The sequence below is a fragment of the Mus pahari genome, chromosome 18, assembly GCF_900095145.1.
Source record: "Mus pahari chromosome 18, PAHARI_EIJ_v1.1, whole genome shotgun sequence".
Taxonomy (NCBI): domain Eukaryota; kingdom Metazoa; phylum Chordata; class Mammalia; order Rodentia; family Muridae; genus Mus; species Mus pahari.
Genome location: NC_034607.1, coordinates 32966504 through 32973838, shown reverse-complemented (window position 1 = coordinate 32973838; position 7335 = coordinate 32966504).

Here is a 7335-nt window from a genome sequence, read left to right as displayed (position 1 = left end):
TTGGTTGGTTGGTTGGTTGGTGGGTGGGTGGGTTGGTTGGTTGGTTGGTTGGTGGGTTGGTTGGTTGGTTGGTTGGTTGGTGGGTTGGTTGGTTGGTTGATTGATTGGTTGCTTTAATCAAATATGGTCCTGTATAAGTTTTACTGTAAAGAGAACAGAAATCTAGAAATGATGGTCATCATGGTAACAACAGGGACCCTGCCATCGTGGTGACATGGGGATCCTGTCATATGTTTGGGTGGCTGGCAGTATGCAGTGGTCTATGGGCACACCCCTTCCTGCTCCTTTACTACCTCTTGGGCACAAGCTTGGTCTGGCTTTGTGTAGGAGACACTTTTCTTTCTTCCTTTTCATTAATCATTTTATTCTTTTATGATATCCTTCTTCCCTGTTATCCCTTCACCAACTCCCCTATCCCACCTCTCTTTTCTCCTCCCTCCTCCCCTTTGCCTCAATGAGGGTGTTCCTCCACCCATTCACCCACTCTCACCTCAGCCCTCTAACATCCCCCCTACGCTGGGGCATCAAGCCTCCCTCCCTTCCCATTGATGTCAGATAAGGCCATCCTCTGCTACCTATGTATCTGGAGTCCTGACTCCCTCCATGTATGCTCTTTGGTTGGTGGTTTAGTCCCTAGGAGCTCTGAGTGGTCCAGTTAGTTGATGGTGTTCTTCTTAATGGGGGAAGGAGACACTTCTCATTGATGCATGCGCCTGAGATCAGCCTTGTCTCCGCCAGTCAGCGCTTACTTCCAGTTCACTGCCATCATAAGCTAGAGACCCAGGTAACCACGCCCATAGTCTGCTGCTGCTTCCCTGTGAGCCTGGCTCTGTGGACAGCCGCCAGGGCTCTCGGGAAAGTGCTCATAACAATCATATCTACATACTAATGGTATGTTTGTCGTTGCAGCTGTTCATAAAGGTTCTCTTCACTCCCTCTGAGCAGTACTTAGCTCATCCTTCCTTTAAGACATGTACAGCTCAGGCTGGAGAGATGGCTCAGTGGTTAAGAGCACTGACTGCCCTTCCAGAGGTCCTGAGTCCAAATCCCAGCAACCACATGGTGGCTCACAACCACCTGTCATGGGATCTGTTGCCCTCTTCTGGTATGTCTGAGGACAGCAACAGTGTACTCACAGACATAAAATAAGTAAATAAATCTTTAAAAAAAAAAAAAAAAGAAAAAGAAAAAGATGGGTACAGCTCTTTGGACAACAGGTCCTGAATGACACTGAATGTGTCCGTTTGTGCTGGGCGTCTTTAAATTATTGTCGTTTTTGGCAATTTCGTGCATGCCAAATTTCGGCATCTCGGCTATATTGTGAGCATATTTCTCTGTTACCCTCTCATACCTTCCCCCTCCTACAGACCCCTTTCTCCTCAGTTAGTTTCCTCTTACTTTTTTTTTTAAGATTTATTTATTTATTATATGTAAGTACACTGTAGCTGTCTTCAGACACTCCAGAAGCGGGAGTCAGATCTTGTTACAGATGGTTGTGAGACACCATGTGGTTGCTGGGATTTGAACTCCGGACCTTCGGAAGAGCAGTCGGGTGCTTTTACTCACTGAGCCATCTCACCAGCCCTCCTCTTACTTTCATGTCTTATTTCACGAATGTGAAGGTCTTGTGAGGGAAGACGTAGCTGCTATGTTCATGGTTACTTCAGCCGAGTCGTATCCGGAAGACATCCTATCACAGGATTCCCCCAGTGCTGGAAAATGTAAGAGCCAGCACTGACTAGGTTCTTTATTCTGCCAGAACAACTATATAAGCATAACACCAGCCCGGGTCCCCAGTTGCCTGCCTCCCTCCCCCAGCCCTACTATAAACAATGGAGCATGAATTCTCTCGAAGCCACTGAGACTTGGAGCTCATTCAACAGTGCAGTATAACTGACCACAACAACTGTCCTCTCACCAAAGAATGGAAGGTAGAGTTGTCACGGCATACGCACAAATGCCACTGGTGTCATCAAAAAGTTGAGAGAGGGCTGGAGAGATGCCTCAGCAGCGAAGAGTGCTGACTCCTTTCCCAGAGGTCCTGAGTTCCATTCCCAGCAACCACATAGTGGCTCACAGCCATCTGTCATGGGATCCGATGCCCTCTTCTGAAAACAGCTACAGTGTTCTCAATGCATATAAAGTAAATCAAATATTTTTTTTAAAAGTTGAGAGAATTTAAATCAATGAAAAGAGTTGTTTTTTAATTGACTTGTTCGGCTTTGTGATAGAGACTTTTCGGATCCTTTTGGTAAGAGGACAGATGAGCATAGACTGACCTCAGTACTGAGCTCACCAACTAAGGGTGTACAGCGAGAGGGGAGTCACACCAACACTCTCGGGGACTGTCCCTTGCCTGTCCTCCCTCTTCCACCCATTTGCCCAGTCAGGGAGAATCCCTCTTTCCAGCTGGCAAATATAGACAATAAACATCACCACTCCCAAGCAGCACAAACACAAGCCATAAATGTCTTACGCTAAGCCTTTTTTTTTTTTTTTTTTTTTTTTTTTTTTTTTTTTTTTTTTTTTTTTTTTAAGGGGTTTTTGGTTTGTTTTATGTTTTTTAGGACAGGGCTTCTCTGTGTAGCCCTGATCATCCTGGACCAGGCTGGCCTCAAACTCAGAGATTCTTTTCCCTCTGCCTCCCAAGTGCTGGGACTAAAGCCATACACCGTCAATACCATGGGAACAAAGCCTTTGTGTGGTGGTTTGAATACGCTTGGCCCAGGAAGTGGCACTATTTGGAGGTGTGGCCTTCTTGGAGTAGGTATGGCCTCGTTGGAGGAAGTGTGTCACTGTTGGTGTGGGCTTTGAGGCCCCTCCACTTAGCTGCCTGAGGAACCCAGTCTTCTCCTGACTGCCTTTGGAACAAGATGTTGAGCTTTCAGCTTCTCTAGCACCATGTCTGCTTGGATGCTGCCATGCCTCCTGCCTTGATGATAATGGATTGAACCTCTAAATCTGTAAGGCAGCACCAATTAAATATTGTCTTTTATAAGAGTTGCCTTGGTCATGGTGCCTCTTCACAGTGGTAAAACCCTAACTAAGACACTTGGATACATGGACTCAACGGTGACAACTAGCTTCTGTCCTCTGAGACTCCACTCATTATCACAGCACAACCCTGGCTCTGCTGGACTTCAGGACCACACATTATATAGCTCAGAAGCTCCTGAGAGGGCCACTGCCATCTTGGGCATTGTAGCAGGAACAGCAGGGCTGCCTCTATGTAAACACTGGGGGGGGGGGAGGTCATACAACTGCAGAAGCATCTCCTGCAGGTGAACCTAATTGAGGACTGCCTGAGAGACCAAGGATTGCTAGTACAAATCCAATCAGCCAATCAGGAACTGCTGTTTAGAATATATACTTTCTTTGAACCAATGGGGGGTGTGGGTGGAGGGTGTTAAAGGAGCTTGCAGCAGGGATCAGATGAGCTTGCTGCAGTGTTTCTCACCTGCTCCTCCGGGAGTCTGAGTCATTAACTCTTCGCCAATTCACCCTCAACTACCAAGGGCAGGTAGGGTCGGGCGGAGAACTGTTCTTGGGGGGGGGGTGTACAGGCAACAGGAAATGTTTGCCTTGGTGATTCTAATCAGCAGCCTGATTGAGAAACAACAGTAAAAGCAGAGTCTCATGTCTGTCCCCCCCCCCCATGTCTGTCCCCTAGCCCTCTGGGCATAACTGATTAGCGACACTCCAGCATCAGATTTTTTTTTTTTTTTTTTTTTTTTTTTTAAGTTTCAGGTAATTTTTTTTTCGAAAATATTTGGGGGCCATGTCCCTAAGCAGATCTAGTCTGGCAGGCGTGGGTGCAAATCCTGCATCGCATAAAGGTACGTGCTACAATCTCCAGAGTCGCCTTCTCATTCTGCAGAGTGGGGACATGGCCTCACAAGGATGGCCGGGAGCCCTCGGGGACATGTCGGAAAACCCATCGTGTGATAATGTCTTAAACCGTTAGCATCATTCATTCAATGCTCTCCATTCCTTTGTTGTTGTTGTTGTTGTTTTATTTTATGTGTGTATGTGTGGACCTGAGTTTATGTGTGCACCATGTTTGTGCCTAGTGCCTGAGGAGGTCAGAAAAAGAGCATCAGTCAGATGCTCTTCAACTGGACTTATAGATGGTTATGAGCCACTATGTAGGTATTAGGAAATGGACCTGGGTTCTTAGTAAGAGCAGAAAGGGCTCTTAACCAGCCCTCAATCACCTTGACAACCAAAGCAACCTGGACAGGGTGGGGGCGGGGGTTTGTTATCTGGCTTACACTTCCACATTGCAATCCATTAATAAAGCTGGGAAAGGAACCTGGGGCTGACGCAGAAGCCGTGGAGGGATGCTGCTTACTGTCTTGCTCCTCGTGGCTTGCTCAGCCTGCTTTCTTATAGAACCCAGGACCACCAGCCCAGGGATGGCACCACCCACAGTGAGCTGGGCCCTCCCACATTAAGAAAATATTCTACAGGGTGGCCTGCAGCCTGATCTTACAGAGGCATTGCCTCCACTGAGGCTCCGTCCTCTCTAGTGACTCTAACTTCTGTCAAGCCGATGTCAAACCAGCCACCACGCTCAGTTATAAGGACAGAGCCAGGATTCACACTGAGTTTATACTAACCCCTGAGATGTTTCTGACTCTCACAAACTAACCCTCCCTCCTCCAACCAGCGCACACTGTCCCTAGCAGTTGAACGGGTCCCACAGAGGGACACACTTAAGCTACTGTGTGAATCTGAGGCCTTTCTGGTCCCTCTACAGCTGCATAGACTTAAGACCTGCCTTGAATTTCATTGACTTCACTTCACCTCTCCTCAGGGTTGCAAAAGGGCCATAAATGACCTCTTTAACTAAAATCCCCTTTCTTTATTTCCCAGAAAAACAATAGCTAATGATGCTTGTTTCTTTAATTGCCATGGGAGCCACTTCTCAAGGGATCATAGCCCGTTAAACCTTAGAGCACCATGAGTGGGGAGGCTGCACAAACTCAGTGTTTACACCTGCTGAGTGCTTATGGAGAGGTCATTGCCCAAGGCACTTCCACACCACCAGCTCTCTGTCCCAGATGAAAACACCCAAGGCAATCACACACAGAGGAAATGTAGACTTGACTCCTGATTTCAGAGACTCTCTAGTCCAGGCTTGCCCATTGCTTAGCGCTGGACATGGAACAGCACATCATGGCCAGAGTGCATAGGAGAGCTTTGCCTGCACTATGGCTGGAAGGATAATAGGCCACTGGACCAGTTCAGCCCCAGTGACCTAACTTCCTCCCACTAGGTCTCACCCGCCCAAGCTCCCACCGTCTCTCACTAGTGCCACCTGCTGGCCAGGAGGTCTGCACCACAGGGGCTCTTCAGACCCCCAACTGCAGCATGTGCCTTAAAGGCTGTCACTCTGACTCAGCACTGACTCAGCATAAAACTGAGCGTGTAACCTTAGGGTCAGGGCGCCCTGCACCCTCAGCAGAACAGTAGCTTTCCATTGTTTACTTAAAACAGGTGTTCGCCAGGGGCTGGGGAGATGACTCAGTGGTTAAGAGCACTGACTGTTCTTCCAAAGGTCCTGAGTTCAAATCCCAGTAACTATATGGTGGCTCACAAACATCTGTAATGGGATCTGACACCCTCTTCTGGAGTGTCTGAAGATAACTACAGTGTACTTACATAGAAATAAATAAATAAATCTAAATAAATAAATAAACATGTATTCACCACTAGCAGTGGGCCTTCAGTCTGTCACCCAGGAACCTGGTGTGACAGTTGAGACCCTGACTTTGGGCAAGGGAAAACCACTGGGTTTGGTAGGTGGTCCCCATGTGGGAAGCCAAGTGTTGAGCCCATTGGTTGTCATCCCATCTCTCCTGCATTTGTATCTGAGCATTAGCCTTTGTTTTTTGTTTGTTTGTTTGTTTTTGTGGGGGTGTGTTTCGAGACAGGGTTTCTCTGTGTAGCTCTGGCTGTCCTGGAACTCACTCTGTAGACCAGGCTGGCCTCGAACTCAGAAATCCGCCTGCCTCTGCCTCCCGAGTGCTGGGATTAAAGGCGTGTGCCACCACGCCCAGTGTTTGTTTTTTGTTTTGTTTTTTTTTGGCCTTTGGTTGCTAGGTAAAGTGAGACCGCCATCTCCAGAACTTTCCTAATTCCTCTTCAATTAGAACAAATCCCTGAATTCCGTATAGGAATTCTGTACTCCACCTAACCCCCAGCCTTGCTGATTGCAGAGTCTCTCCTGCAAGGGTCAGGGATGGATGAGCTTGCAGAGTTGGTATGCCTACCACCAGCCCTGGCAATTCCAAGTTCTCAGAGGACACAGAGCGATTGGATTTCTGTCCAGGAAATGTTTCCAATCTACTGGTCATGGAAGGGACTGCTTCCATTTCCTGTCACTGCTGAGAACCTGAAGGAGGTCATTCCCAGAGCACAGCTAGTTAACACAAGAGCTCAAAAATAACACGTTGGGGGCATCTTCCCGCGAGAACACTACGTCCTTAAAAGTCAATTCCAAATCGAATTGAATTCTTAGAGCCTCTAAAGATCTTGTCTAAAATTACCCTGACCCACTTAGGGGAGGAGTCAGAACCAAGCAGATCGTTTTAGAAATGAACTTCAGTTCCCTGTAACAAGGACATCAGTGGCCCATAAAGTATCAAGATTCAATCCATGGTAACTCTTGTCCATGAGATCAGACAGGCAGCCAAGTGCATCCCTGTTGGTCAAGGCAAGGCAGCTAGCTGGAGGCTCCTGAGCACAGCGTCAGATGTGGGATGCTGCTGGTAGGGAAGTCAGTGATGCTCTGAGCCATACAGTGATGCACAGGAAGGGGAAGCATCTTGTTGCCTAGCAACACAGATGCAGATGTCACTCTTCCCAGCAGCGGCAGATGATTATCCATCATTCTGGCATCTCATCGGAAGGCAAAAGGGGGTTTAAATCCCGCATTAGCTGGGAGATAAATTGCAGCCCCGAGGCATGTGCGTCAGAACCCCTACCTCGACTTCAGTGAGAGATCTCCTGGGAGGAATTGCTGGGTGCACATAAGGGCAGGTGGCAGCCCCAGCAGGCACCCTGGCCGGTAGAGGCTGGTTTCTATTTCCAGCCTCCGCTAGCACAACGCTGTGTCACAGGCCGTGAAGGGGAGGTGAGGTACTTTGCCAGCCACACGGGGATTATGAACTGATGAACCATGTCTCTGCAGGCACTCTGTACCCTGAACCCTTAAGGCAAAGGGGGAGTTAGTCTGCCCACCAAACAGAGCTCTCACAAATTCAACAGACCCTCCTGAAACTGCAGATGTACCCAGTACTCTTACATGTAATGTTTTTGCTAGCACTGGGG